Source organism: Gymnogyps californianus, chromosome 1, assembly GCF_018139145.2.
Source record: "Gymnogyps californianus isolate 813 chromosome 1, ASM1813914v2, whole genome shotgun sequence".
NCBI classification, from domain to species: domain Eukaryota; kingdom Metazoa; phylum Chordata; class Aves; order Accipitriformes; family Cathartidae; genus Gymnogyps; species Gymnogyps californianus.
In genome coordinates, this window is record NC_059471.1 from 80,584,658 (window position 1) to 80,612,038 (window position 27,381).

The 27,381-nt window shown below is 42.4% G+C and overlaps 1 protein-coding gene across 4 annotated transcripts in view; it reads left to right on the forward strand.

Annotated features, from left to right (window-relative positions):
• The first annotated feature begins 6,186 nt into the window (after positions 1-6,186).
• TBL1X (transducin beta like 1 X-linked) overlaps positions 6,187-27,381 on the forward strand; it is a 202,315-nt gene continuing 181,120 nt past the window's right edge. For 2 of the 4 annotated variants that reach the window (XM_050915578.1, XM_050915613.1), the window contains exon 1: positions 6,187-6,498. The gene's annotated coding sequence lies outside the window, so the exon portion shown is untranslated. The remainder of the gene's footprint in view (positions 6,499-27,381) is intronic. The other 2 variants (XM_050915589.1, XM_050915622.1) reach the window with 1 other exon arrangement.

Genomic DNA, 27,381 nt, shown 5'->3' on the forward strand with positions numbered 1-27,381 from the left:
GTGGCACCAGCCTGGGGCTAGACAACCCCAGCCCCGAGAGGCATCTGGAGGCTGACATCTGTGCAATGCAGATGTTTGGTCCTTACAACCACTGTTTCATCCTACCCACCTGCGCCGAGCTACTTGCTTATCTAGACATAGACATGTCTTGCTCCATGAAACTCTGGTTTGCTTGCTCTTCTGCACGCGCACTCCTCGTGACAGGGACTGGGCTCTCCTTGAAGCTTTCCTGACAAAGTCCCCACGGGGTTCTTTCTAGAATCTGTATTAACAAGAACTCTTCAGGAAGATTAGGTCTTCTCCAGGGGTAGGCTCCCAGTTTGCACCTCGCTTTAGCCACTTTGAGAAGTATGCTAGCAGAGCTGCTCCTGCTGCTGGCCTCAGAGGGTAAGATTATCCTCACAGCACAAGGGGAGACATCTGACAGCACCATCACAATGCTCGGGACTCGTATACCTCCAGAATACCTGAGCAACTAAGGGAGATGATACATAGCTAACATCTCTTACATCCACAGCACAACCTCTGCGTAAGCCTGGCTTCCCCGCAGGAGATCTGATCCTGTTAATTCTCTAGGTGTTTCACTCTCTGCAGCCAGCTCCTAGGTAGAACTACTTTCTCTTCTAAAATCTTTCATGGGAGGAAAAAAGGCTTGAAATCATAAGCTGTCCCAGGCATTAATTCAGCACAGCTGGGGCCATGCAACACTGCATGGATGAGGGAAGACAAGGAAAGAGATGATCACCTCCCTCTTCTTTCTATCCCAGACTGGCAGGAGGCCAAACTGTCTCTAAGAGTAAATTAGAGCAACATAAAAAAATCTCTGTTCCATCTGAGGATCCTAAGGGACCCATATAGCTAGCTCAGCCCTTCATGTCAGCCCACTAAATAGATCAGAGGAGTGTAGATTACATACATCAAAGTTTCTGATTTATTTTACCTTAAGTAATAACAATTACACATGTTCCACATACTGAACAATATCTTCCATATAGTAAATAGGAGTGTTGCCCTAACTTATGTAGATTTTTGCAACTGCACTTTGGAAGAATCACAGAATACATTCTTATCATCTTATATAAAGAAGCAAAAATACACTCGGCCTAACGCTTACTTAATACGCAGTGTCCCTGAGCAGCGGAAGATGTGCATTGATTGTATAATGGCACAGGGAAGAAACTATGAATAGCGCATCCTGGTTTGCAACCTCTGCAACAGTGTAATAGCATCAAAAATCCTTATCAGAAATGATTAGATTCCTATTAGATTAGATCGAATTCCTGTTAGAGCCCAAGGAATCTAGATCTTCACATCTTGAAAAGGTAGATGAAAAAATATCACTAGAAAGTGCAGGTATTACAAGCCACATGAAGCAAACTATGGAGAGAAAAAGGGTAGAAAGGATAGAAAAAGGATCACACCATGCTTGCTTTGCAAAATCAAAACATTTTTGACAGTTTTGCCTTCCAAAAACTTTGAAACAAGGTCTCCCACTTTGCTTTTTGATTTTCGATAATGTTGTTTTACTCAAGAGGTCTGCTGCTTTCACAAGTGTTCATGAATTAAGCAAAAGCTTTCAGTCTAGGCCAGAGATATCAATGAAGTAATATGTGAAGAAAAAAAACACCAGTGATTGTCTCAATTCCTGAAAATATCTTAGTCAATCAGAATTTCCTTTTAAAAATGAAACTCTTGGTATTAACAAGTGGCTAAATGAGAAACCGTTTTTTGATGCTGCAGAGCAGTTGCTCACATGAGTGACTCTATGAGAACATTTATCTGAAAAATATAAAATACTGTAAAGATGCTCACAAAATAGAAATCAAAGCTTGCCGCCACAGATGTGCTAAATAATAATAATAATAATAATAATAATAATAATAATAATGTGCTAAAAGTCTTTACTTTCCCACCATGAATTGTCTGGTGGGGCAACTCATAATAGGACAGCAAGGCATTTATGTTTAACATATTTCTAAGTGTTGCAGAACTAGTGCCTTCCATGTCACGTTTCAGTTTATAGAATATCTAGGTATCACAACATAAGAATTGCATACTGCACCTGTATCCAAATAGTCTTGAGGCATCTATTCAAGTTAAAACACGAGTTCAGTTTTCACTATCATATCAAAAGTTTGTATATTAATTCTCTTAAAAACTTAATTAGCAGATTAGCAGATCCACATTTTTTACAGTTCATAACAGGAGTAAATAATTAATCCATATTTCAGACTTTTTCTGTGAGGAGAATTATTTAACTATAGCTAAAGTAGAACCAATTATTTATTTTTTAATGATTCACTTCTTATTCAAGGGAACTTACTTTCATCTGCCTAGTCAGAGAACAGAAAAACATGGTGGGGGGGGAAAACATAGTTAGAAACAGTTACCAACACAATACATGACGATGAAGCACTAGAAAAATAACAATGGCTTTCATCTTTTAAAATGCAAAATATTTTGTCTTATGATCCCATTATCTCCACAGTAGGCCAACCCTGCTAGCCCTTGACTTTGATTGTTTCAGGTTTGGGTTTCCATTTTAATGAGGGTAAGAAACCACAGCTCTGGCTTCCTTCGTTTGGAGCTGCAGGGCCGCAGCCGATCACCGTCGCTGCGTCATGAGTTATGAAACTGAAAACACAAGACTTTTAAAAACCTGGTGATTTCTTTTATACATGGTCGCTTTGGGGTCTTCTGTTACACAAAGGCCAAAATTATTGTAATGGCCAGAGTAGCGATTCTATCTTTTACTCTACCATCACTTTATAGTAGCGGGGTTTTTTTTGTTTTAATTGAAAAAAACCCAAGTCTTTCTCATGGGTACTGTGCTGCTCCCCTTAGCCAAGCATAGCTTGAAAAAAACACCTTCCTTGATAGACTTCGTTTTAAGTTCTCGGCAAGCATTACATCAATATTTAACCTCGTCTCCCTAGGGGCTAGCTGCAGCCTGCCTGGCTTCCCGGCGTAGCTAAGACCATGCCTGCCATTGCTGCTGCTCAGACACAGCTATATACAGACAATTTGGACGGGCCGTAGGAACTGGTTCAGAAAGCGAGGAGAGGTAGGCAGCCATAGCCCTTCAGACTTGCCCTCTTCTGCTTGTCCTGATTCCTGCAGGGCTGACTTACGCTGCGCTGGTAACAGGCAGCGGTTGTGCCCAGTTAAAAAAGAGTAAAAGTCACTTCATTGTATCCGTATGAGGCTGCAATTTAATTTCCCTGCCATCACAGCACCTTCAGTTCCCCACCGCCCTGGGTCTTTCCTTGCCTACCTCTGTCTCCCTGCCCGCTCAGCAGACGAGCGCACGTGGCCGGGCTGTGGCCAGCCTGGGACAAGCTGTCTGGGTGCCCAGCTGGGACCCGGTGGCTTTCTGAGCCGGAGGTTCAAACGCTGTGGTAGGTATACGGCCAGAGCATCCAGGCAGTGTAGGATGAGCATGTGCCGCTCCTCAGCAGTGAAAAAATCAAACACACGGCTTGGAAGGCTGCGCTGGGATAGACCTGTGATGCTACCCCTCACCGGAGCCTGCCGCTCAGGGTGTCTCCCCTGCCCCATCCCTGCCACGCAGCCCTCCTGCCCTGGTGCTGCCACACAGCTCCCGGTGCTGAGCTAGCCCAGCCAGGCTGAGCGGCAAGGACCAGGCCTAATGAAGGGGGTGAGAGCTTAATCGCTCTCTGCAGAAGACAGAAGGAGTGGGAACGGTCCCAGCCTCCTTGCTGGGCGACCAACCCTCGGAAGCTATGCAAGTCTTGACTTGGGACCATCTTCTGACAAGTTTACCTCACTTGTAAGCCCGTAGGACTTTAAAAAAAAAGCAAACAAAGGAAAAGCACAAGAACTAAAAATTCATTGCCATCTCACTATAAATCTGGTGAGGGTTTTGTTTGTTTACATTGTTAAGTAAGAAAAACCTAATGTAGGTTTTGCTTTTGGAAAAAAGTAAGTGGAATGGGATCTTATTTAGAACAGGAGACATTTGCTTACATGTCTGTCTATGCGCTGATGGCCTTGCGCTGCAATCTCTAGCCTCCGAATATGAAAATGAATCACATATTAGCCCGCAATAACATTTCCCAGTGTTTCGAGAGTTCTCGTTTCAACACATACGTGAATGTATGTAGCAATGATCTTTGTTGTGCTGCCTTGGATGACATATTTTTCCGTAAGAACTCTTAGTGACAGCAAATACGTAGGCTTTGGGCTAAATGTAAAACGAGCATGAAATTCCCTTTAATGTCAAAATAAGACACACACACACACCAAAAAAAGTGGAAAGGTCATTTGGAAAAAAACAGTAATAAATACCACTTTCGGTGCCGAGTGAGTCTCGCTGTCACCAGGATCAGCCCACCGAGGCAGACACCCAGGCAACATCCAGATAATCTTATTATTTGCATGACATTAGCCATGAGGCCGGGCGGGGGTGGGGGGTGGGGTGGGGGAAGGGGGGGGTCGTGGGGCTGCGACCACCAAAAAAAGCGCGGCGGCCCCCTGCGACCGGCCGGAGCCCACTCCAGCGTTGCGGAGCTACGAGCCGAGCGGGGGCGGCGTGGGGTGACGGGGGACGCCACCGGGCCCCGCCGTGCTGGGGGGCGGCGGGCGGGAACGGGCCCGGGGGCTGGGCCCGGTGCGGCGGGGATTTTGCGTGCGCAGCTACTCGTCGCCGCGCGGTAGCGGCGCGGCGCGGCGGGGCACTGCGGAGCGCGGTAATGATGTCAACTTGTTATTTACTTTCCAACCCCGAATGACTGAGCAGGGCGAAAGGAGAATCAATCAGCCGCCGGGTGACCCTCCAGGCGGAAAAAAACAGGAGCCCGGCGCCCGCCGCGGCCGGGGCGGGGGAGGGGAAGCACATGGAGCCGGGCCGCGTTGCATCATCCGCCCGGCGCGGGGCTGCGCGCCGCTCCCGCCGCCCCGGGGGGGACGACGACGGGGGGGACGCGGGACGGGGACGGGACGGGCACGGTGGAGGCTGAAGAGCAGCGGCGTTTCTGCCCCCGGGTGTTGCATTTCCACCCATAAGCAATAAAGCCCGTTTCTGCTGATTCACAACTATGGAGGCCGCGTCAGCCCGCCTTCCCCCCCGCGCTCCGGGGTGCTGCCCGCGGCCCGGCTTTGCATCACCGGCGGCCCGGGGAGAGGAGCGGGCAGCCGCGCTCCCGATGGCGCGCAGCGGCGGCGGGGGGGGGGCGCGGAGAGCACCCATTGTGCTGCCCCGGCTGTCCCCCAGCGCTGGGGCGGGGGGGGGGAAGGGCCCCGGGGAGCGTGCCCCGCGTGGATCGTTGCACCCTGCCCACTTCGGTGTGCAAAACATAATAATAATAATAATAATAATAATGCGTCCCTCTTGTGTATCTCTGTGAGGGCTCAGACAATGCGCCTCGATGTCGGCCGGCCTCTGCAGAGCCGGGCTTGATGCACCTCTCCGTGCACCTCCACCGGCCTCAAACTTTAATAATAACAACAATAATAAATAATCATAATGGTGATAACCGCCGCCGGCGGCCGGGCCGGCGGGAGCGTGTGAGAGGGGCCCGGGTGCCTGCGGGCGCTGTACGTGCGTGGGGGAGGGCAGCCGTGGGCAACGCGTGTCCCCGGCCGCGCGGGGCGGCTCTGCTCCTCGCTGCCGGGCTCGCACAAGGTTAACGCCGCGCTCCTCGGCGGGGTGGGGGAGGTTGTCCTCCGTGTGCGTGGGGGGGTGGGGGTGGCGTGTGTGTGCTGGGTTTGTCACTGGGTTTCTGTTACGGGGGGGGGGGGGCGCGGGGTGCTAAAGCACAGCGATACCGAAAATACCGCGTGGAAGCGAGTGGCAGGAGTTACCTGAGGGCACCCCGAGGGGCGTTGGCGGCGCTGGGGACACCCGCGGTGCCTGAAGTTGCGTGTCTCTGTGTGCGTGTGCGTGGGGCTGCGCGGGACCCAGGTGGGGGAGGGCGCGGCGCGGCAGGTTCGCCCCCCACCCAGGCCCTCCTCACCCCGCCGGGCTCCGCCGCTCGCCCCCCGGTGCACCCCCCCACCCCCATCCCCCCCTCCCCCGCCGCCCGCCCGCCCTCCCCTCCCTCCCGCCCGGCGGTGGCGGCGGCGGCGGCGGGCCCCGGGCGCGGCCGGCTCCCCTCAGCGCCGCTCCCGCCGCCGCCGCGCGCCCGCACCGGCCCCGCCAACCGCCCCCCGCCGGCGGAGCCGCGCCGAGCGGCGGCACCTCCTGACCGCCATTCCGCCCCAAAACTTTCCGTTTTCCCCTTCCCACTCTCCGGGACTTCCTTGTGCCGCCTGTGCGCGCGGAGGGGGAGGAGGAGGCGTGTGCGGCGGCGGCGGCGGCGGCGAGGGGGGATTTACAGTCTCCTCGCAGGCTGGCCGGGACCCCGGGGGAAGAGGAGTTGCACCATGCGCGGCAAGTGAGGGAAAGTCTCCGCCAGCGCCGCCCGCAGAAGTTGAGGCTTTCCCCCGCCGCCCGCGGGAGCGGGAGCTGTGCCTTTAACGCCCGCTGAGCGAGGTGAGGTGAGTTTCCGAGGCGGATTATTCATCCTGTTCATCCTGGGGACCCCCTTTCCCCCCTCCTTCTTTTTTTTTTTTTTTTTCCCTTTTACGCGCGCCGAGGTGACAAACGTCCTTCCCCGGTGCAGCCCCCCGAGCCTGGGGCCGGGGCCCGCCGCCCCGCTGCCCCCCGGCGTCCCCTCTGCAGCCTGCCTTGGCCCGGCGGGCTGACCCGCCCGAGGCGGGGGGGGAGGGGGGGGTCGCTCAGCCGTTGCCTGTTATGACGAAGTTTTTTGAACCCGGGCGTTTTGGGGTCTGTTTGGGTTTTTTTGGTTGTTTTTTTTTTTTTTTTTTTTTTTTTTTTGCGGGAGCGCTGGGCCGAGGCGATGTGTGTGGGGCTGCCGTTTCGGTGGCGGGTGTGCTTTCATTTGCCCCCGAGCAGACCGACCCCGGGGCCGGGGGTGGGAGGGGGCAGTTTCTGGAGCGGCTCCCTACTTCTGAGATAGTCTTTTAATGTATTTTTTTCTTTAAAAAAAAAAAAAAAAGGAGAAATGCTCAGGGGGGGAAAAATGCGAGGTATTCACGCTCAAGTGTGGAGTTTGCAGAGCCCGGGTGGGGGAGGGGATCCCATTCATCGCCAGGGCTTGAATCAGCAGCGGGCGGAGGGGCCGATCGCTCCCGTACATCGAAGTTTACTTCCAAGTAGGTAAACAAGTTGATCCCCCCCACCTCGCCCCCGATCCCCCCCGCCCCCCCCGCCCCGGCGATGTACGCTGCTGCCAACCCCGTTACCGGCGCTGCAGGCTGATGGAGGGGCGGCGGTGGTGCCGGGGGAGCCCCTTGGGGGGCCTGGGCGCTGGAGGCAGGGCACTACGGGGTTTGCAGACCTGTTGCACACCAGTTTGTTCCAGGCCAGCGTGCCCGGCGTCGGTGCGGTTTCTGCAGGGGAACGGCCAGGCGGCGGGGCGCTGGGTGCAGCCAGCCGCGGGGCGGGAAGCTGGTGGACACCTTTCCCTCAACTGCTGTCATCTCGCTGAGCCTCTTCCCCATTTTGTGGTGCTGGTTTAATCTCAGCGGTTGGTCTGATATTTCGGTTCGGTGCGGTGCGCGGCTACATATTGGTGTGGTGTGATGTAAAGCGAATGACCCTTGACCTATTTAATTACATGTTGGGTTCTCGAGTAGACATCCTGCACAGCACAAAAAGGGGAAAAAACACAAAGCCACACCCTAAAAGTTAGGCTTGCATGTTAATTTCTCGAAGTCGGTGTTAAGACTGAATAAAGGCTTTCCTTTATGTTGTCTTAACATGTCTCTTGCTGTTCTCCACGAGGATTTGTACGGCGTTTTTCCTTCCTTGACGCGCAAGTCTTAAAGTGTAGATGCGTGTGTGTTGGTGGGGGAGGGGAAGTGGTCTGTTCGGTGGAGCTCATTGAGTGTTTCACCAAAAAAGAAAATACTGCAGCATAATGTTGCAGAAAACTGAAATACTCCATTGAAAGGAGCGCTCCTCAAGTGATGATTTGGATAAAATGGAGTGTAAAATTAAAATTTCAAAACCGGTGTTTTAGGCTAATAGTATGAAAATAAATATATTGTGCCAGAGGGAAATCTGATTGTAGGTAATAAATACAACATCTTTACTCGTGACAAATATAATGTCATGTCTTTCTTCTTTAGCCCATTCATTAGCAATCTTTTAACAGAGACTGCTCGTGTGGCATGTACAAGATTTAACATAATATACCTTGCTTACCATGTGGCTGCACATGCTGGATTTAGGCCTCTTCCTGTCCTACAGTTAGTGTACTGTCATATACAGAGACACTAGGCAGGTTTTGAAGTAAATACATTCATTCTGTGATAGCAGATGTTGTTGGCAAGAGAGCAGGATTGTCCTAGTGTGTTTCAGCGTTAGTTTGGGGTTTTTGTTGTTTTTTTTTTTTTTTTTAAACAATTACAGATAATAATTGCAACATCTCAACGACAGTGATAGTAAAAAAGGGAAGCTTTCCCACAGAAGGTTTGTAGAGGGGGTGGGTGGAAAAAGGAAAACGAGAGGGGGAGGATGCTATCACATTAAAAATACGTTAAACCTTTCTTGGGCTACACGCAATAATGGTAAAACCAGTGGAGATTTGAGCAGAGCTGCTGTAGTCGTCTCAATTTAACACCTTCGGTGAGCTGAGCAACAACCAAGGTTGTTTTTTCTCCCCCTAAGATGAAAAAGTGTTTCAGAAGCAAAGAGGATGAAAAATTACACATGTAAACACAGGCAACTACACAACTGTCTGAGTCTCATAGGACAAAAAACCCCCCCTCTGCAGATAAGTTGTCATCTGAGTACGTCCTCTGCCCTTCCCCCATCCCATTAAGTAAAGTAACTCCAATGTCCTCTGCCATGCCACCGCTGAGAGTTATGCTACTTGTTCTTCTTTTCAGCGGGTGGCAAGTATCCTCCACAATAAGACTATCGAAAGAGCAAAAATAAATTAAATCCTTGATAGGGAAGGGGGACGTGTCAGGCTTGGAATTGTCAGGCTTCTGCTCCACCAGTTTGCCCAGTTTTGGTCCTGTCATTGATTTACAGACGGGCTTTTTCCATTTCCGTGACGACGGGGCCAGAAGTAAACCTGTTGTCCACTTGGTATGTCTAACGTGGCGTGCCTTCTGGAAGAGCTTCCTGAACGGAGACTCCTCCGGCAGTGGCAGTTGTTAAAGGCCGACATCCCTGAGCTTGGAAGGAGTAGAGGAGAATGTCCTTCAGTGCGGATGGGATGTTGTTTCTCGGTAGCTAAGTCAGCAGTGCGATATGCCTAGGATTTAGCGATATGCTGAATTCGGTTCGTCATGGAGATGAGGCTGGAAACCCATCCCAGGGCTTTAGCCTGGTGATTGCTGTAGGTAGCGGGTGGGTGCGTGCTTTGGTGCCATTAGCTCTTGCTGTTTTCTGTTGGTTACTGTTAGAGTCCAGTGTTAGAATTCATGCTGTAGTTGGTATTGAACTAATGTTGTTTATATTTTAGTAGTGCCAAGGGGCCCCCATTCAAATCAGGGCCATTTTGGGAATATCGTAGATGACGATTCTTGCCCTGAAAAGGTTGTAATGTGAGTAAGCGAGGGAGACAAAAAGCCAGGAGGGTAAATGGTGGAAAAAACTGACTCAGGGGAACAGCAGCTGATTGTAGTGCCTTATCTGCAGGACAACGGTGTGACCTCAGCTGGTAGGAGAGAGGAGAGTTGTTAACACCTGGCAGCACTGCTGCCGATAAATCTGGCTGCTCTGTGCAAAAAGGGTGCGGGCGTCCCTTTGCCTTCGTGACGTGTGATCCGTACCCTGGATCCTCTTTACTATTACTCTTTTAATCCCTAGTATTATTTTAGATTATGTACACCAGCCTGCCTATAAAACGATCAAGGTTTTGTAACTCTTGAGGGCAGATTCTTTTTTTCATAATCTTCATTATGAGGCAAGATGGAAGTAATTTTGTAAACTCTTTTTCAGCTGCTAAATTAAACTCCATTCCCTCTTCCCCTCCCTCCTCTTGCCTATTTTTAGTTAGGAGGAAATAGCTGACCTCTTTACAGCAAGAACCCAGACCCCCTGGGTGCCATTTATAGGTTTCTACCAAATGGCCTACTTGGACAAGTTGGTCGAAATTAAACAAAAACATTGGAACTATGGCTCTACATAGGAATAGCAGCCCTCCTGTCAATACAAAATCTGTCATTTTAATGATACTGAAACAAACGTCCAAAGGTGAAAAATGAAGGTTTAGGTTATTTTTCTTTTCTTTGGTAGACAAGAGAATATTTTAAAGGCTTTTTTTTTGTGGCAGTCTGGTCATTAATATAATGGAATTTCATTTAAGAATGACTGACAGTATTTTGTTTTACAAACACAAGAAGCCCTCTGAAGTTAGGACTGTGTAAAAGTGAGGGGGAATCAAAGAAGGATGTTCAGTCTCGTAAGAAAAGGTCATCGTTGCTTACCAGTTTTCTTCTTGTGTGGAGATCTTAATCCTAGACGAAGATTTATAAATTATAGTTACTAAGGTTTAGTAATTCCATAGAAATATAAAATTGCTTCTGCTGCCTTAACTGAAACCATGTTTAACTATGGATACATGACTGTTTTTGAAGGTTAAGGAGCACAGACATCTTGCATCGCTTTTCTTGCACATATTTGTATTTAGTTTAAGTGATATTGATGCCTTAAAAATATTGGACTCTAGCAGCAGGTATTGGATTTCTTCATTTGTTATTTGAGGAGAGAAGATTATGTTGGTGTACATGCAGTCTGTATGTTGCCTGTGTCCAGGTACCAGCCACTGGTTCCCTTTCTTTGCTCTGGGTTAGTAGTATGACTGCAGTACAAAAAGAGGCTTGGGGTTAGGTGCATCTGATGATTTGGCTTCCATTTTTATAATCTTGTTGACTTTATGCAATAAAAGGGGCATCACAGCGTTTAACCCCATTTCTTGACCTTCTCTATTTGTAGTATGGACAATCAATATATGTCTGCTTATCCTATTTGAATTGGAGTGCATGTAAAGATTCATAATTTTATGTGAAGTTACAACGGAATTTTATGCCAAGAACTCTATAGTATCCATACAATACAAAATCATGAGAATAGTACTGTAGTATGAAGAAGCAATTATTTTAATATTTTAGCTGAGCGCATTGCATAAATACAGCTTGGCTTGGGTGTTGAATCTTACTCATTTGCTATGAGAAGTTACACTGTACACTAAACACGTGGACAAAACAGTGCCTCTTGATGCTTAGATGACACGACTTGTGGCCTATTTATGAACAGACGAGTAGCACTAATGATGTGTAATAATTGTGTGTGTATATATACTCATCAAAATACTTTTGTCTAATTAAGTGCTAAGTTTTATTGACTCTCTGCCATTGGAGGGTGAAACAAGGCTTTTGAAAAAGCAGTGTTCTCCATTAATATGTAACGGTTACTCTATACCTCAGTCCACTGCCATTCAAAACATGATAGCATTTACCAACCTAAATTTCATTTAAGCTCCTAATTCTTAGTTACAGTTTAACCTCTTACTATTATGTAGTGGGTTTAGAATGTGTTTTGTAACATAAAATCATAATTTTGTTAGGTGGAGAGATGTGGTAACATGAAATGTGATTTTTTTTTTTTTTCCCCCCCTATTGAAACACAACTTTCCCATACCTGCAATAAATTATTGATAGAGCAAAGAAGCAACGTTTTTCCCTTAGGCATTAAAAATACTTGGAAAATATCCTTTGACATTATCTTCAAGAAAAGAAGGAGGATTTTCTTTTGGTGGATAGATTCCCTTTGTCATTTTGCAGAATAATACATTTGTTGTGCTCCTTTTTGAAGGCAGCAAACTGCACTGGGTGTACAACTTTGGCTTCTGCTATATTTTACTGTGTAGCACTATCAGCTCTTCATTAATGCCATACCATTGAACGGAAACTCTGCAGAATATTCTCCGCAGTTCAAGAGTGAAGCCAACTATTTACGATTTATATTTTTGAACAAAATAATCATGTTATAATAGCTCTGCTGAAAGGATGCTGTTGCATTGTTATGATTAACATGTATACTGCCGTTCTTACATTCCATGCTTAGAAGTGTCCACTGATGAGTTTGCACCAATTTGAACACAACCCAGTAGCCTACAGCAAAATCATTGAAAAGACGTTCTTCGAAAAGAATTGACCTTCACAGTGTACACAGTTAATACATACATGAGATTTTTATAAAGTGAAGTAAAAATACAGACTTTTTACGAATCCCTATATGTTGGCAACTTACAATTAGGAATTGTTATAACCGTGTGATGGTTTCAGTGTCATTCAGTGGCTACAAGTTGGTTGTTGTCTATGCCAGTGAGTTTAGTCTAGTTGCTACTGGCAGAGGATATGTGTGCATCCAGAGACCCATTAGTATTAAGACTTCTGTTAGCACATAGTCTCAGTTGGGATTGTTAACCAGTAATCAGTTTCACAAATATTGTTTGAAGTGAACTACACTAATTGTCATGCCTCTGAGTGTGTGTGCAGGCACGTAGGTATGTATATACGTGTGTAGATAGCGTTAAGGTAGTCTGAAAAGTAACTTTGGAGAAAAAAGGAGTCACCCTGAGGTTGGAGAGTGATGCTGGAATGCGATGGGTGGGCTTTCAAGCCCTGAACTAGGATATGCTCAGGTTTCAGGCTCCAGTCAGCAGCACCTGAGGTGGTGCAGAGCCAGTGAAATGGGTGTAGGACTGGGCCAGGTGGATGTCTGGTTTTGGGAGAAGACAGAGGTGCAGCACCCTTTAATGATGTGCTTGCTGAAATGTGGCAAAGTCAGGAGTGGATGGATACTGTGCTTGTACATCTGACTGAGCATGGTGAGACCAGGAGATGACAACTCGGGTACCATATGTGGCTGGGGGATGCATTCAAACTTCAAAATTATAATATCTTCATTTTTTCCTCCTTTTTTTAAGATTTTTATTCTGTTTAGTTTTTGGTTGCTCTTAGAAGTAAAATTTAAACCCTGATCTCAACAGAGAGATCGAAGCAAAATTACCCTCTTCCTGAGCGTTCTCCACAGATAGGGTCGAGCTTTGCTGACAGGGTGGAACAGAGAATCCAGGCAAAGACAGTGCCTGTTCATATTGTGGGGATTAGTTTCCAAGGATATCTATCTGGTGCTTTCTACAGTCACGAAACAAACTTAACTCCTCATGCCCATTTACGTGCACACATGAATTAGACTTCCAGGAATTTGGTTATGGAATTCATTGAAACACACCAAATCTTTTCTAATGTTTTCGGAAGGTACTGGTAATGCAGCCAATTATATGCATTCAACTCTCTTTCATTGTAGCTTAACTTTGACTGCTGTTTTTTGTTGTTGTTGTTGTTGTTGTTGTTTTTTACTTTTTGGATTGAGTTTTGTCCTTTTTTAATATAAGAGCTTCTGTAGTTTTATATAGTTAATATAGTTTACTTTTTTATTTGTTGACTTTTAAACTAAAATAATGTAATCTGGAAGGCACAGATAAAAGGCAGGCCTGAGGAATTCTAATGAGGAACACATCTTCTTACCCCAGTTCTCAAAAATGAAAGTAAAGAACAGAAGGAGGTACATTTTTAATAACACTGCATGGTGTTGACAAGACACAGATTTTGTGTCATTCTGTGAAAGGTATTCAAGGTTTCTTTATTTCCATTTTGACTATTACTCTGTTTTTTTGGATTGACGGTATTATAACTCACTAACAATGCTCATTTGTATTTGTAGGAATCTGTTTTTATATTAAGAAACCCAGACATGCTCAGCTCTGATACTTCTGCTTGTATCAATAAGTATCTTACATAACCAGTTAATTTAAATGAGCCAATTAGTTTAAAAGTAGTGCATGACAGTGTATCGTAAAAATTCATCCAGCTTCATTCTCACAGGATTTTATGTGCTTGGAAAAAAACATCAGGCAAGCTGAAAGGATGGCCCTAAATACAATATTAGAATGGAAGGAAAGAATCTATTTATTACATACAGCTCAAATTTACTAAAACATTAACATAATGGTTACTCTCACTGCTGATGAATGAAATCAACTTTTCTGGGAGACTACTATCATGTCTTTACTACCTAGTCTCGTTATGCTGGGTAGAGGTTAGGTAAAAAATAGAATGTAGCTTAGGCCCTGATGGGCAGTTTACAAGAAGGAGGAAGAAGAGTGGGAGTAGGTTACCTCAAAAGCTAGGCTCCACTGATTTTAACCTGCTGACTGTTGAGTAGCCAAGGAAAATTTTTTAGGAATTTTCTGAACTGTATTTTTTTTTTTTTTTTTTGCTAAGATGACATGCCTTCAAAACACTTATTCCTGTGCATTTCTTCAGTGTTATGGTGGTAGCATATATGGTATGTGGGTATTTTCTAATATTTTAGTGTTACTTTGTGGTTACAGCAATGGCTTTTTGTGTGTGTCTGGTTATTCTAATGTTTTGCATGTTTGTATGCATATGTGCTCACTGCTGGATTAAATTTTTTATTTTAAATTTTGCTTAGGGTAAACCATATATTCTGCATGGTGTCTATTACATTACCAACAGCATATATTTTGGGTTAAAAAAATAACTTGAAACATGGAAGGGTTCTGTGTTCTCTAATGGCAACATGTTAAATGCGATTATACATTGTCAATTTGATCATACTCAGTGAATGGTGGCTTTGTAGATAACGTTTGTTGTGCATAGCAGGTGTTTATGTACATGGAGTCCAGTGTGAAAGAAAGAAATTTAATTTCCTCTTACTAAAAATATATAGTGACCTGTATCCTGTACATATTTAAAAAGTGTTCAGATAATTACAGTGAATACTTTTATAGTTGTTTGCTCCTATATTCATATTGCCATGAGATTATTTTGAAGTACAACATTTTTCCTTTTTTTAAAGTAAATTTGAATATATATTCCGTTTAAAAAAAAAAATCTGTTCCTTAACATCTTTACAAGGCAATTGATAGGGCACTCCTTTCCACAGCTGGATAAATCATTTACATTCCACTTAGTGCCTACCATCTACAGAACTACTATGAAGATTTTATTAATGACTGCTTTTAAAGAATTTTAAAGATCAAAACACATTATCAATTTATTTTGTTGCTAGTTTATTAAAAAGTGTGATGTGAAATTCTACTTACTAAAGTACAATCCTGTTTTCCGTCAAATTATAAATTAGGATAGCAAAGTATCAAAAGAAAATTATTAAAAAAAAGTTTTATCTCCCTTTCGGTAGTCAGTTTAGAGTTAGAAATAATGATTGCTTTAATTTGTTAATCTTCTGTTAATCTGTAAGTTAGTTTCTTGGCGAACAGAGTTGGGTTTAGGGTATTAGATTGCCTCCGAACTAGCCTCTATTGAGTTTTTCCAACCTTTTTGTGATTCCTTTTAAACTTTTTTGTTAACCCCCCTCAATGAAAACTGTTGGAGTTTCCAGTGAAGTTTAAGAGGTTTCATTTTAATGGATATTTTCTGTGTTTCATATTTTTTCTTTCTGTCAGCTCCACGATACACAGGTAACGCCAGCAAGGACAGAGTTGATTATACATTTGTGTTCTGAACTTTCAACAAATCCTGTTATAGCTATTGCCTGATATTGCAAAAACATATTTGGCGTGTGCAGGAGACTTCTAGGATCAGGCCTTATATGATGGCAGCACAGATTCTTGACCGATTAAACATTTCTGAGCCTTTTTTAACGCGACTGATGGTGTGCGTGATTTTAGCTTTAGTCCTGACAGTCAGTGTTCTTGTAATGAAACAGAGATTGTGGTGTCCCTCTCCTTTCCTGTAGCCCACATTAGTAGTCTTTTTTGTATGGCATAACTTCCACGATCTATTTTGAATACCATTCTTATCTGAATCCTCACAATATTCTTTGAAGTTTCTGTAGCTGATAAACATGAAGTCGAGATTTAAAGCCCAGTTTCTTTAAAATGTGCAGGAGCTATGTTGGCTATGTTGAAATTTACTTAGGCTTAATATTTTGCAGTATAAAGTGTAAGACGTAGCAATTTGAGGTTGCAAACACATACATTGAAAAGTGACCAGCTTGGACGGATGGTTGGAACCTATGACTTTTTTCAGTCAAGTGCCCTTAGTTTTTCAGGCCAGCCCACATCAAAAGGTCTAAGAAACTCTAGCAGCAGCCACCCATAAAGCAACTGGCAAGCAGTGGCAGGACGCTCTCGTCGTTGCCTGTCTAGATTGTGTATAGTCTCAAAACTATTCTGCCAGCTGTGACCTATCATATAAGAAGTCCAACACGTCGGGTCTGGCACCTGATGCTTGTCTTTTGCGTGAGGGTTACGAATGCCATACCCTCTGTCGAGACCACGTGCCAGCCTTCCCAGGCAGCGATAGGTATACACGCGTTTTACATTGGCCAGAGGCTGGAGCTATACTTTCTCTAATCCGTTCTGTGATGAATCTCAGCAGTCTGGCTCTCATTACTTTGTACAGACCGCAGCACCAAGCCTACCACAGCCGACTGGTTAGTGCCAGCTAAGCAAAGCCTTCTGGAGGTCCGAGTCCTGCAGCTGGCTTGGTTGACACCAGGGAGGCTCAGTTGGCAGGCAGAAGCCTGACAGTACGTAGTGCAATGCTTCATCCTTCATATTAGATGCTGGCCATAGGAATAAATAGGAAGGTTTCGCTCCTCCTAAATGCGGAAAAACCCTAGAATGGGTATATCTGTGTACTGAGGATGTGGTGTATGTGTTTTATTTTAATTTACTGTTTTTCTCTGGGGTGGTTGCTCTGTGTTTGTCAACAGTGGATAAGGAAAACTACGCAGAAGGAGCATTAAGTTTATTTTTCTAACCTTAAAAATAAATTTTCTGACTCAAACTTTTTTCATTTGATGACTCAAACATTCTACAAATAGTTGCTTTACATAAATATATAATTATTTATGCTGTTAGCATTGTCTTAATTGTTATTTTTGTCTTTGGAAATACATATGTTTATTTCTCTGGTGTCTCAAGTGGAGCGAAAGTCTTGCCAGCCTACTTAACGTGCTAACGTATGTGAGAAAGCATGCCCTGTGGCCTGAAACATCATTTATCTATTTGCCAATTGCCTCAGTCTTTTAATTTCTGTTTGTATGCATTGCATTTCGTTAGGTTGAATTTATTATTGATTTCAACTGTTTGCAAATATTTTACTGACAGACCGTTTGCTTGTGTCTCCTTTGAGCCAGCATTTTACCCTCATTAGTCTATGGATGTGTTCTTTTGAATGTTAGCCAAATGCATTCATAAAAACGGTAAAATTAAAAGAAAGAAAAAGTACGAGAGCTGTGTGACCTATTATATGTCAACAAGATTATGAAACTGCCTTTCAGTGTTTGACTCTATACCATACTATATATTCCCCTCCCCCCCCCCCCAAGTTTTCCCTTTTTATTCTCTCAGGTTTTCTGAGCTTCCCATCATACACGACCATTTGCTCAGATGTTTTAATTGCCATTTCTGGGTTTTTTGTGGGGTTTTTTTGGTACTTTCTTGTTTGGTTTGTTTTTGGAGACTAAAGCTACTAGGTAAATCACAGCAGTAATATTTACCAGTTCTCTAGTTCTGTAGTTTCAAACCATGGCTTGCAAGCTGCTAGAGGACACATGGACTGGTTTTTGAGAGACCTGTGGAGGGGAAAAAAAAAGGAAGTCTATTGCCATTCTGTTCAAATTCACTGTATAAGGTATCTTTATAGGTCCACAAATTTAAAGAGATTAAAAACCACTGATCTAATTATATTGTAAACTTCTTAAGGATGTGATGATATCTATTTTTATGACTTACTGCTTTGTGGGTGTATATATCATTATGCAAGTAATAATCTTTGTTTTCACAGAAGGTAATTTATACCAACATTAAATTTTGACATCAGCTTTGTTATATTGTGTATATTTTTATGAAAATATCCCTTCTCTTTTGTAGGGCTGTGATCAGTATTCTCTGATAGAACACAGATCTGGCTGATCTTTAGTTGCACGAAGAATAATCTAGAGAGGAGCATTTGGATTCCCTTAGTTTCTGTTTATCTTTTCTTTTCTTTTTTTTGGGTCTTATGCAGTACTGGTTTTGTTTTAGACTCCAGACATTTACATGGTACCATGGTATTTCAGTAAATCCAAATTCTTGCATCTTAAAATGTCAGGAATCTTGTTATTTGATGTTACTACATTTCTGTTCTCTCCTCTGCTTGAGAGCAGCACTCCTTGCTAATGTTGGGAGGGGTTACGTAGAGGAGGTGTGTATGGTGAGAGTGGGGGTGGGAAGTAAAACAGGCTCTGGCTGTTTACACATTCCAGTCAACCATCGATCTGTTCTCTTTGAGGCCTGAAATATTTTCCTTTTCACTATCAGTCTTGCAGATCTGGGGTATTTGGGCGCACTGCCAATAAAAATAAATAGTAATGTGTTAATCTCTTAGATTGAAATGTAATAAACCGTATTTTACTTTTTTGTGTATGTGCATAAGAATAAAGATTAACAGCACTTTGTAATTAGAATATGACATTTTTAGAAATACTGAAAATTATGACTATTACTATACTTTCTTCAAGAATTGCCTATAAAAGGACAAAGTAAATTTGACTCCTTCCTTCTTGCTAGTTTATTCCAAAGGGAAAGTCGCGTAATCAAAATATTTTTGCTAACTAGATTTTCTATTTTCAGCATCATAACCTTTGTCTCAAGGAGCTGGCGACGAGTCCCTCCTTCTGATTTCCATGTAATGCGTGTATGTACATGCATTTTTTTCATTTATTTTGAGGTGGGTTTAGTCTGCTTTGTAGTCTTTCATTTGATTATTCTGGTTTCCAGCACTTATGTTTCAGGGTTCTGATGAAATCAGATACACAAAGCCATCCACCTGCACGTCTTTTTATTTTTTTTTTTTTTTTTAATATTGGAAATTATTTTCTGCAGCCTGCACTAAAATACAGACTGAGCAGGCAGGCAGATGAATAATGATTTCTTCCGGGTTCTGCATAATGTAATGAACAGACCTTCTGTTTATTATTATTTATTATCAATGTTTGTATACATGTGATTTCCTTCCCTGAAGCTTGCTTTCTTGGGTTTCTTAAAGCTGTATGCTATGTGTGCCATTATTGGTTTTTCCCAAGTGGTGTGGTAATGCTACTTTGTCACTCCAGCAACTTGCTTTGTCACTGGGACTTGACGTGGCTCAACTTCTTATTGTTTCTGCTTTCTAAACAAAATTTGTAGCTCTCCAGAAATATTACCGTATAATTATGACACAAAAGACAAGACAGTCCCACTGAGATAACAGCTGTTACCTTCAGTCTTAAGACCATCCTAGCACATGCAGTGCAAAAGGTAATTCAGACTGTACAGTTTTTTTTCCAAAGGCAGTTAATTGCTTAAAACTTTCTTGCATAGCTGTGACTGTCATCTAATCGGCGTTGAGAGGCATTAAACTGCTTTTGGAAAAGCTGTAGGCTACTTCAGCTAGACCACCAGCAACCTGGATAAACACATGGTGGTATCTCTCTCTTGACTACATTTTTAGGAACAAAGTACTGCTCTTGTCATGTAGCGACCTGGCTCTAAAGCCATAGGTTGTTTGGGGTTGCTGTCAGGCAAGATCAGACTGTTGAGTTTAACCTAAATGGAAGTAAACACTAAGGTTACCTGCACCTCATTATTTCTGTGCTTTTATGACAGACACTCAAGACTGTTTGTATACTGGCTATGGCTCTTGCTGATTATGTTGCTAATAATTTGTGTCTCTAGCATGTGTACTAGCTGAGTGCTTTAAGAGGCCAACATTTTTGAATATAGATATCTAAATAAGTGGCTTGGTTTTCAGAAGCTTTGGGTAGGTACAGCTCCAATTGAAATCAGAGGAATTAGTGGCTGCTTAGCGCTTGGATAACTAATTAGTCTGAATACAGGGGTGCATCATAACATTCTGACAACAGAAGATCACCTCCCTCTTTTTCCCCTAAGTTAAATAAAGTAGTATTTTAAAAAGTATTTTAAAGAAAAAGATCCTACCAAGTGACTACTGCCAGTCTATATATAGATGGGTTTTTTTTCCATCTTCATATGTTTCTTGAAAGGGCAAAATTTGGTCCTCATCCTCAGAGGCAGCTCCTCACATTTAAAACATGGGTGACTCTGTCAAGGTGGTGTATGGTTTGTATTGAAGTTAGGGGGTCTTTACTGTAAATTGGTAACAAGTTTTTTTCCCATCTGTGTTGTATTTAATGTAACATTTGATGTAGTGGGAAGATGTACTATTATTGTAGTGGTGGTTTGATTCAGTATTTATTACAAATATTTCCTACCTTAAAAAACATGAGAAGATGTTTTGTGGTTGAAATAGTAGGAACTGGGAACCTTGTTCTTTTTTAAACAAACAAAAACCCTAAAGAAACAAGAATATGAGGTATAGTGACCTAATGCAAAAAAACCCCAAGTGCTTCTCAAAATGAAACAGATCTACATATTAATTATGTGTATGAATATCTAGAAATGAGTAGTATCAAATGATGAACTTTACTATGTAAGAATTATATGCAAATTGCACAGGCTTGGAGGTTTATTGAGGAGAGTTTCGTGGAAGATATTTATTAAAAGAAATTTGATGTGAAGAACAAAATGTGATGAACTGTTCCTGTCCACAGAGTTTAGAACCTGTAAAATAGTAGCTTAGACTTCCTTCTCATTTCTTTCTCTTTTTGTTTAGGTTGAGAATATGGGCCTGTATGAAGCATACTGTAGGCTGTTTGAATATCGAAAATTAATTTCAAGCCACAGAAACTATGAAGTGAAATTTTAGACGTACATTTAAAGTTTTGATTATCATCTTTCTTGCTAGTAACAACAGTCTTTGACAGCCGATCGCAGTATAATATGTTTGCATTGTTGACCTAGCAAAACAGTCTGGGGTTAATTGTTCAACACTACAGATATTACTTAATGACTTTCTTTAGAATTGTTAATTAGAACTTTTTATTTTTTTGTTTCACAAAATTTTCTAGAAATCTTAATTATGAATCTGGCTGATGCAGTAAAAAAATAAAAGTGAACAGTGGGGCCCTGTCACAGGGTCATGCAGCTTGTGGTGGAAAGAGGCCATTTTAGTACTTCATTTATTTCTTCAACCCCAGCCAATCAATGAGTAATACCTGCATTTACATAGTTGTACCAGCATCTAACTTTGTATCTTTATGGGTCTCTGCTCAAATTAGGGAGGAACCCCACCTTCCCCAGAATATGTGAAAACATAAAGACAGTTTGTAGTATATCAGCAAGCTAGTGTTTCAAGAGACCTTTCATAGTTAAATAATAATAAGCTAAAGAAAAGGAGTATGATGTGGTCCTTGCAGGAGGAGCACCTGACCCAACTGACAGATTTTTGTGGGTCTTTTGCAATTGCTGTTTCGAAAAGGTTTCTCTCACGATTGGTTTCACAGTTTTTGAACCTGATAGTTTCAAAGCCTATTCTAGGCTAGTCTGCTTCCTGTGAAGAGTGATGTTTAGTGAGGTGTTCGTGTATGCCATATCACGCTGGTGAGAAATAAATTGTGTTTTGATCCTGCTGATCTTGCTTCACCTATTAGATTTTATGTTCCTTTGGGGGGGGCGGAGAGGGAGCAAGAGAGAGAGAAGCAAACAATAGTGCTGATACGGCGCGGTTTTACTGGGGAGAGAGGCACGCATGCCAGCTTTCCCACAGGTTTGATCTTCTCGGGCGTTCTTATCAGTGGTAGGTCTGGTTGAGACTGGTAGCAAAACAGTAGCTTAAAGAGGCTGTGGTCTATTGGAAGGTAAGCATTTACACAGCACCAGTTTTCAACCTTTAATTGAGAAGTGGCCTTTCTGAAAGAGGAAATTGGTTCTGCAAGTGTTAATAAATTGCTACAAATGGTCGTGTTGATGAATCTTTAAAAAAACCAAACAAATGAAAGTAAACCGAAGAAGAAAAAAAAAACCCTCAACATCCCTTACCAAACCAAAATTAAGCAGATGACAGACTTGTTAACTGAGCACTGAGGGTTCTCTTAGGACGTAGGTGCTTACATTTTGAATTGATTCTCAATTGTCAGCTTGATGTGTGTGGGAGGTAAAGTGAACTTTTCATGAAAAACATTCTCATAAGAACAGTTGCTATTCATGGTTCTTCTGGTACACTTACGTGTATGTTTGGGGAGAAGGGAAATGACATATTAGTGTTTTCAAGTCTTCTAAATCAAAGAATTGCCTCACTTTTTTGAAGCAACACATCTTTAGATCATATCCAGTTGTTTGGCTGTTGGAAAGATAGACTTATTTTTCCAGCAAATACAGTTTTCTTATTTTACAAAATTGTATTTTTGTCATTATAATTGCAAGCATTTTAATTAAAATGTTGATGATAAAAAGTATTTATATAAAGGAGCTGATTATGCCTGATGATACAAGATCAAAATTAGGCCAAAATCTTGATGTTCTCCATCATGCTTCCTTACATAGATGTGTACGCCTTTTTTCCAGTTGTTTCTGTAACAGTTGGAAGACCATTTCAGGTGTTGTATGATTGTCAGTACTGTTCAGGTTGACACTGATCTAAAAAGGAGCTGTGTTAGAGCCAAGAACTGATCTTTTTGCCAGTTACAAATATGTCTCTTTCCTCCTTGAACTTACCTCAGTGTAGAAGTAAACTTAATAAAGCCATTTCCCCCCTAATACCTAGCCTTCCAGTTCTTAAACATTAAAACCAAAGTGCTTTTGGCTGCATTTTGATGAATGTTTAAGTTGAATCTTAGAGTTTGACTTAAAAAAAGAGGGGAAAAAAGAAAGACTTCCCTTCCAAATGTATTTATATACTTAAAGAATATTTTTGTGAAATATGTCTCTCTATTGTAGGCCAGACATTTCCTTCATATAGAATATGGCCATAGGTATTCAATATTTATGCCTGTGCTTAATTGCATACACAACAGTTTCACAGAAGTAACAGCTGTACTCCTGTGCAGAAAGTTTTGTGTGTGTGTACGTTTAGGACTTGGCCTTAGTTGCTAGTTTATAATCTCTAAGAATTTCCTGTCTGGAGTAGAAATGTTTTAAAATCCATCTTACTTCTACTTTGTAGATTTTAAATACAATACCCAGTAACTAAAAGCTTTCAATAGGCAGTGAACAACTAGTTGGTGGGCCTTCTGGTTCGTCTTTGTGGTTCATGTTTTATCTTTGTTCGCATACCTCCAGTCCCCTCTCAGCGAAGACTGGGTGAAGGGATGTTTGACTGCCGCCCGCAATGCTCTTAAGGAAGAATGAGTCTGTGAGGCTTCCATGTAAATAACATGGCATGTAGTAATGAGAAAGTTAGCAACTCTGCTAATTGCTCATGAGACATCCCTATGTAGAATTGTGCTTTGAAAGTTTCTTTCAAGTAATCTCCGTATCTCTAGTCTGAATTTTTTATCCACTAGCAATGCCGACTCATTCTGCAGCTAAAAGCAAAAAATGCATATTCCAAACATTGTCTAGTCACAGTTAGTTCCTCCTGTTATAGTCCTCAGAGAAGGTAAGGCTCCCCTTCTGAGATGAAGGAGGCCTGTCACCAAAGGAATGAAATAAATTATAGTGGTATGCAAAAGATAAAATGAAAAGACAGGTGTGGAGATCACAGATGAAACTTTAGTCAGATGAAGGAAACAGTTGTAAATATGCAGTCTAGTTCATAATGTAGGAAAAAGGGAACTCATGTAGTTCCCAGGCAGTATATAGGTAGAGTTTGAGTGGTTTATAAATGTTTGGGGTACTTTTTCCTTCTTGCATTGAACACAGGATTTTTCAAAGGCTTTCTGTCTAAGGTAGGCTCTAGACTTCATTTACCAAGCCTTTTTGAGAAACAATGTAGATGTTTTTCATATTGTTAAGATACATTGTTTACCGTATTTTCCAAAATTGCTGTGAGGTCAGTCTGCTGGGCTCTGTCAAGTGTCCCTGTACTGTGGTCCAGCAGGCCTGCCCTGACAGAAGCCACGTTCACAAGCTGCTGGGTGTTGCAGGCCGCCTCTCAGTGTGACGGCTGGCTCCTTGCTGCTCACGTGTGTTGGTGCACACAAATCTCCTCTGACTCGGCTAAAGCATCTTGTGGGACAGTGTAACGCATTTGATGGAGCCTCTGGGCCTCTCCCCGAAGAGCGTGAGGAAGAAAACTTTACCATGGGTGTTTACTGTGGCAAAACGCATCTGTCAGGAGATGTTTTGGGAAGCCAGGGAGGAGGTTAACAGCAACAAGATGAGGCAGCAAGGCCAGATTTGCATGGCACAGCCATATGGCTGTTGAAATATTACTGTCAAATCGCTTCCTGTTGGTGGGTGAAGAGGGCTGGGGTGCGCCCTGCGGGAGGGCAGGGTTGGAGGTGTCATGATTCGGGGGGGGGCACCCTTCTCTATGTGGTAAGGACTGCACGAGGCGCCCTCCTGCTCTCCTGCTCACCAGCAAGGGCTGTCCGTCAGCCATGGCTATTGTTTGATGCAATTAGTTTTTATTGACTGAGACGACCTTAATAGGTTTCATTTATGTACCTTGGTTTTATTGCAGTGTAGCCCTCTAAATACCCAGGAGGCTCCTAAAATAACAAAGATACTATTAATTAGACACTAAAAGGAACGTAAGCTTTAAAACAATACTTTCTTTTCCTTGCTCATCTTTTAATACATGTATGTATTTAAAACTATACCTTCAAGCTTGGAGTCGTACAACAGCTAAAATGTTTTGACAAGTGATAGCTGAGGTTACTATAAAAAAGAAATTTATGTAATTCTCTTTTTTTTTTCCTTCCCTTTTTGTTTATTTTGCATATTTGAGACAGTGTTGTCACAGTCAGTTTCATTGCAGTCCTCCAAGGTCACTGTTTTTCCCGTCCAGTCTGTTGGATGTTTTACCCAATAGTGAGGATATTTTTTAAATAGTAAGAATAACATGAAATGGTTTTCAGATGCATAAAAGCAAACATAAGAATTAGGACTGATTTACCCTCTCAAACTATTCTACCCCACTTGTTTGAAACTGAGCAGATTTCACACTGATGGTGTGTTTAAAATGGGGGAAAAGGGAGAGAGAAGAAATAGCAATAGCTAAATGAAAGACCTTATAGCTAAAAGCTTAATGTGTAATAGAATATTTTTCTGCCATTTGTGCAATCAGCAACAAAAGAATAAAGACAGTACATTGGACTAGAAGCTAAACTCTTCTGGTGTGAGATGAAAATTTATCTGCTTTATTGTAATTTTAAAAATACATTGTTTGTTTTTCTGCTAATGAGTGCATGCCAGATTATTGTTTACCAGTTACCATTCTAGTCCAAATCAGACTTGAAGTTGGCAGAACATAAAGGAAATTTCAAGACAGCTAAATATCATTGTCCAGAGCTTAATTTACTGTATATTTTTGTAACTTCAAAATTACAATAGATCAAGGAACAGGCGTATTAGGGTCACCAGCACAATGTGGTATTCAGTTCAAATAACTCATATTTTTATGGATTCATCCTATTTAAGCATTGATTAAAATCTCAGTATTACTGCCTTTAAAATTAAAAATCCAATTGTCGTTTAAAAATAGAGCTGTTTAGAGTGGAATACTAGTACGGACTTCTCTGAAACTTGTTTCTTGCCCATTGGTTTGAATGTACTATTTCTGCACAACCAGTACCCAGTTAACCAGTGGTAGAAACTGAATAGCCGAAGATGAAGTCTAGAGGACAATGACCATTTCTTACCCCTCAGTGAGGAAGTACATATAAAGCACTGTGCTTTTCCCTCGTGAAATGGCCTGACTGGCTATGGTGGTGTGAAATGTTACAGTATTTAGGTGTTTTGCTGAGCTAAGTGTAGCCATTTCACTGGTTCTTAACTTGGACTGCCTGAATGTAAGAGTATGAAAAGGTTGACAGGAAAAAGAAACTGAAATCATCAGTCTGTGTGTCCTGGGCACATTGACGGGTACGGCTAGAGTGATTTCTGCCTGATTTCAGCACTTACCAGCAGAAGCCAGAGTTTGTACAGTGAAAACTAAATGGTAGATCAGTCCAGAAACTTTCCTTGGGTAGTACTAATAAGCTTGGGGATCTTGAGTTGGTATGCATCACCTGTCTAAGAGTTACTGAGGTTTTCCTAAGAAACAAAATTTGTGTGGTTTGCATTCATAGAATCATAGAATATGTCAAGTTGGAAGGGACCCATAAGGATCATCAAGTCCAACTCCCTGCTCCTCTCAGGACTACCTAAAACTAAACCATAGGACTAAGAGTGTCGTCCAGATGCTCCTTGAACTCTGACAGGCTTGGTGCTGTGACCACTTCCTGGGGAGCCTGTTCCAGTGACTGACTACCCTCTCAGCGAAGAACTTTTTCCTAATATCCAATCTGGCATTGTTTCTGTCTGTCCATCCCTCCCATAACAGAACACTTGGCTCTGTTAAACAACATCAGCCACGTTCGACAAGAGTGTTAATGCGCTCAAAGATAGGGGATTCCTATGGGTGTTGTGAGAATTAGTGGCCGAGGAGATGCAGGAGATCGAAGTCATGCCACTCCCTCCCAAGACGGGAACAGCACAGCTCTTAGTTCATTCCATGGGACAGCAACCAAATTAGCAGTCAAGTATGTGCGTACTGACTGGCCAGGCAGTACGTGGCGTAATCGTCTGGGTTATAGCAGAAGTTTGTGAGGCTGTTCAGCAGACATGGGATATGAAAGTGTAAAAAAGCAGATTCCTTTAGTTCTGCTGCTTATAGAACAACATGTTTATTCGTTATGTGGGCTGCAGTCTGCTATGAACTTAATTCAAAGGCTGTTGCAAACGCCTATTTGCAGAAGGGGTATGAACTTACTCTTTTTAAAATATGCTTTTGACTGTAATTGTGAAATGCAGATAAAGTTATAAATCCATCAGTGAACTGAGTATTTTAAGCCCATCTAGTCATGTTTCCAGAGATTAGATTTTTACAAATGAGATATTTTTAGATGGATGAAATGAGCATATACCACATGCTGGAGGTATGAAGCAGCTTTATAAGTTGTAAGTTTAAAGCCTTCTGTTTACTTCTATGATGTTTTGAAATGTAATGGTGTACAGTATTTGTCATGTAGTATATCATGATAGAAATGTAACACAGTTCTAAATGTCTGCAGAAATGCTATGCTGAAGTGAAGAATCATGAGATAAATTTATTGTTTACCAAGCAACCAGAAAATTTATAATGATAATTAAGACTTCTTATGTAGTTAATTTCCGTAACACTTGCACAAGGACTTTTTGTTACTAAGCTATGTACAAAAACATGTATAAATTCCTTTGAGATATTGGTGTGTGATGT